The sequence below is a fragment of the Microcaecilia unicolor genome, chromosome 12 (genome assembly GCF_901765095.1).
Source record: "Microcaecilia unicolor chromosome 12, aMicUni1.1, whole genome shotgun sequence".
NCBI classification, from domain to species: domain Eukaryota; kingdom Metazoa; phylum Chordata; class Amphibia; order Gymnophiona; family Siphonopidae; genus Microcaecilia; species Microcaecilia unicolor.
In genome coordinates this window covers 70,019,770-70,024,881 of record NC_044042.1, presented here as the reverse complement: position 1 = coordinate 70,024,881, position 5,112 = coordinate 70,019,770, and positions in this window count along the sequence as shown.

Genomic DNA, 5,112 nt, shown 5'->3' with positions numbered 1-5,112 from the left:
GACATTCATTTGGTGTTTTTTTTTTTTGCTGAATTAGTACTTAAAATATGATAGTTGGCCTGCCCATCTACAAATCATGATGCAGTTTAAAATATTCCTTTAAGCAGTACATTAAGGGCCGTATTCAGTGAATGGCACCCAAAGTTAGGCCCCATTAAGATCTCTGCTAAGCGTCACTTCTATAAAGGTTGGTGAGCAGATCCTCACTCAACTTTGAACATGAGAACTTACATCTGCTCCAACCTGGTGGAAATCCCATAATTATATAACATGGCCCCTAAAGTCGGGTAAGACCCCTTGACCCACCCATGCCCCTTCCATGGTCACACCTAGGGTTATCATATTTTATCCCCCAAAAAGGAGGACACATGCCCTGCCCCCACCACACACCCTGCCCCTTTTCACACCCTCGCTGTGCCCCCTGTCACATTTTCCCCTCCCTCCCCGTCATCTTACTACTGCCCTGATGGTCTAGTGACCTCTTCGGGGCAGAAAAGAGCCCCCTCTTTCCTGCCCGGAGCACTGCCCTGCATGCATCCTTCTTGTTGGTGATCTCGGTGCCGATTCAAAATGGCCGCCGAGAGTTGAAGTCTCGCAAGGTCACTTCAACTCTCGGCGGCCATTTTGAAAGCGCCGAGGATCACCAACAGGAAGGATGCATGCAGGGCAGCGCTCCGGGCAGGAAAGAGGGGGCTCTTTTCTGCCCCGAAGGTGGAAGAGGTCAGTAGACCACCAGGGCACTAGTAAGTAAGGGGAGGGGAGGCTAGCAATCTGCCCGTTTGTCCGGATTTCTGGACAAACGGGCAGGCTGGCGGATCCGCCCACCAGCCTGCCCGTTTGTCCAGAAATCCGGACAAATGGGCAGATTGGCAAAACCTGCCCGGTTGCCCGGACATGCCCTCAAAAAGAGGACAGGTCCTGGTAAATCCGGACATATGGTAATCCTAGCCACACCCCCTTTTTAGTTGTACCCTTGGAAAGTTACGCACCCATGAAGGGTGTACAACAGATACACACACAACTCAAGAGTGGAGGAGTTGCCTCAAGTACAAAATTAGATTGTGAAATCTCTAGGGACAAGAAATTTCCTCCTATTTGTTTTAAAAGTGTTTCCATGTAACTTCATCTTGTGTCCCCTGGTCTTTATACTTTGATTGGCTCCCCCAGCCAGCGATCAATAACTGCATCTGAAGGTAGGTCAGCACCAACCTCAATCGCTGAATCATATCCCGCCTCATTTGTCTCTTTTCCAAGAAAGCCCTAATCTCTTTAGCCTTTCCTCATATGAGAGGAGTTCTATCTCTTCATCATTTTGGTTACCCTTTGAGTCTTTTCTAATTCTGCTACATCTTTTTTTGAGATATGGTGACCAGAATTGAATGCCCTACTCAAGGTGCAGTCTGGCATGATGTTGTTCTGATTTCCAGATCATTTATAAATATGTCATACAGATTCCCGCTGCATTCCATGCAGGCAACACAAAACATTGGCTGAACACCTCTGCAGAATACAAAAATAATTTTAAAGGAAAAAAAAGTTCAAGCCATCGAGCCAACCAGGAGTCAAACCTAGAATCTTCTGATCCGTAGTCAGACACATTATCCATTGTGCCACTGGCCCTTTGTCTGTTCAGTTGTTTCTCAGCAGTCCCTATAAAACAGGCAGCTTCTTGGCCTATACCGTTGGTGTTTCGAAGATAGGAGTGGTTATCTATGCTTTCATTGGCTAACAGAAGGCAACGGGGAGGAAACCGACCAGGTCACCACCCTAGCGCTGCCATCTTGGACAGCCCTGCTCAGAGTTTCATAGCTCTTTTGTGTTCCAAACTTGCCAGGCTCTCTTGCTGCATGCCCTCCTTATCCACAGTACCTGCCACAACTGGACTAGGAGCCTCTGTTCTACAAGGCTGTTTTTTTAGCTTTTTCAGTTTTATCTCAAATATCTTGGAGGCACACCTATAAACGTCAGACTCAGGACCCCTGAGGAAGGCCTGCTGGCCGAAACACGGACTGTGTAGGGTCCTATTAAACTTTTCTGGCGCTCTAACTCCCTTGTTTTTGGTCTGTTTTGGGTTGTCTTCCGCCTTTTTTGTGTTTTGTTTAAACAAAAAACTAAACAGAAGATAAAAATGCCACTGAAATGTAGATGGAAAGGGATGACCACAAATGCTCGCAGTCTAAGCAATAAAGTTCATGACCTGCAAGCCCTGATGTTAGAGGCAGACTTAGATGTTGCTGCAGTCATGGAGACATGGCTCAATGGTTCCCATGAATGGGATGCAAACATACTAGGCTATGATCTATTTAGGAAGGATAGAGATGGTCTTAAAGGTGGAGGAGTAGCTCTGTATGTGAGAAATGATATCGCAGCGACTGAAATGACAGGGGCCTGGGGAAAGGAAGAAGCGATATGGATCACCTTAAAAAGAGATGATAGAACCTCTGTCCATATGGGTGTTGTCTACAGACTTCCAACACAATCGGGGGAACTAGATAAAGATCTGATCACAGATATTCAAAAGTTGGGAAAGAAGAGAGAGGTGCTGTTGCTGGAAGAATTCAATCTGCCTGATGTAGATTGGAAGGTTCCGTCTGCGGAATCGGAAAGAAGTAGAGAGATTGTGGATGCTTTTCAAAGTGCTATGCTCAGACAAATAGCGGCGCTGGATCTGGTGCTGACAAATGGGGATAGTGTGTTAAATGTCCGAGTGGGCAGCAGTGACCATCAAACAGTTTGTTTGTTATAACAGCTGAAGTAGAGGGTGGCCACTCAAAACTCAAAGTCCGGGAATACCTGAGGAAGGAGCTGATGGGCTGGGAGGACATACGAGAAGTGGAAGGACAGTGGTCCAGGCTGAAAGAAGCTATAACTATGGCCACAAACCTTTATGTAAGGAGAGTAAATAAAAGCAAGAGAAAAAGGAAACCGATATGGTTCTCCAAGCAAATGGGTGAGAAAATAAAGGCTAAAGAGTTGGCGTTCATGAAATACAGAAAAACACAAGAAGAGGAACATGGAGAGGAATACTGGATGAAACTGAAAGAAGCCAAGAGAGAGATACATCTGGCGAAAGCGCAAGCGGAAGAACAAATGGCTAGAAATGTAAGGAGGGGGCGACAAAAATTTCTTCAGGTATATTAGTGAAAGGAGGAAGACTAAAAAGGGAATTGTGAGACTGAAATATGCTGCGAACCGCTATGTAGATAACGATGAAGAAAAAGCAAATTTGCTAAACAGATACTTTTGTTCTGTTTTCACAGAAGAAAATCCTGGAGAAGGACCCCGATTGACTGGCAAAAGTACATATGAGAATGGAGTGGATATAGCACCGTTCACAGAAGAGGGTGTGTAAGAACAACTTGAAAATCTAAAAGTGGACAAAGCCATCGGACCGGACGGGATCCACCCCAGGATATTGAGGGAGCTCAGAGAGGTTCTGGCGGGTCCTCTTAAAGATTTGTTTAATAAATCCTTGGAGACAGGAGAGGTTCCATGGGATTGGAGAAGAGCAGATGTGGTCCCTCTTCACAAAAATGGTGATAGGGAAGAAGCTGGAAACTACAGGCCGGTAAGCCTCACTTCGGTTATTGGAAAAGTAATGGAAACGATGCTGAAGGAAAGGATAGTGAATTTCCTGGAAGCCAATAAGTTTCAAGATCCGAGACAACATGGTTTTACCAAAGGTAAATCGTGCCAAACGAATCTCATTGAATTCTTTGATTGGGTGACCGGAGAATTGAATCATGGATGTGCTATACACGTAATCTATTTAGATTTCAGCAAAGCTTTTGACACGGTTCCCCACAGGAGGCTCTTGAACAAACTTGACAGGCTGAAGATAGGACCCGACATGGTGATCTGGATTAGGAACTGGTTGACGGACAGATGCCAGAGGGTGGTGGTTAATAGAATTCGCTTGGATGAGGGAAAGGTGAGTGGTGGAGTGCCTCAGGGATCGGTGCTGGGGCCGATTCTATTCAATATATTTGTGAGTGACATTGCCGGGGGAGAGGAATCTTGGGGTGATAGTATCTGAGGATCTGAAGGCGACGAAACAGTGTGACAAGGCGGTGGCCGTAGCCAGAAGATTGCTAGGCTGTATAGAGCCTATACAGATCTATAGGCTGTATAGAGCTGTACAGAGAGAGGTGTGACCAGCAGAAGAAAGGAGGTGTTGATGCCCCTGTACAAGTCGTTGGTGAAGCCCCACCTGGAGTATTGTGTTCAGTTTTGGAGGCCGTATCTTGCTAACAATGTAAAAAGAATTGAAGCAGTGCAAAGAAAAGCTACAAAAATGGTATGGGATTTGCGTTACAAGACGTATAAGGAGAGACTTGCTGACCTGAACATGTATACCCTGGAGGAAAGGAGAAACAGGGGTGATATGATACAGATGTTCAAATATTTGAAAGGTATTAATCCGCAAACAAACCTTTTCCGGAGAGGGGAAGGTGGTAGAACTAGAGGACATGAAATGAGATTGAAGGGGGGCAGACTCAAAAAAAAATGTCAGGAAGTATTTTTTCACAGAGAGAGTGGTGGATACTTGGAATGCCCTCCCACGGGAGGTGGTGGAGATGAAAACGGTAACGGAATTCAAAAATGCGTGGGATAAATAGGTGGGAAAATGTGGGATACAAATGCAATAAATAAATAAATAAATAAACATAAAGGAATCCTGCTCAGAAGGAAGGGATCCCCAGAAGCTTAGTGGAGATTGGGTGGCAGAGTCGGTGGTGGGAGGCGGGGCTAGTGCTGGGCAGACTTCTACGGTCTGTGCCCTGAAAATGGTAGATACAAATCAAGGTCAGGTATACACATAAAGTAGCACATATGAGTTTATCTTGTTGGGCAGACTGGATGGACCGTACAGGTCTTTCTCTGCCATCATCTACTATGTTACTATGTTAATATGATGATCGACAATGTCAAAGGTGCTTGACATGTCAAATTGGAGGAGCAGGATTTTCTTGCCTTTGCTGATTTCCCTTTAGAAGTTGACTAGTAGTGTTATGAGTACTGCTTTCGTGCTGTATTGTGGCCTAAATTCCGATTGAGAGTCATGAAGTATAGAGAATTTGAGGTAGTCCATGAGCTGTTTGGCTACCAGTC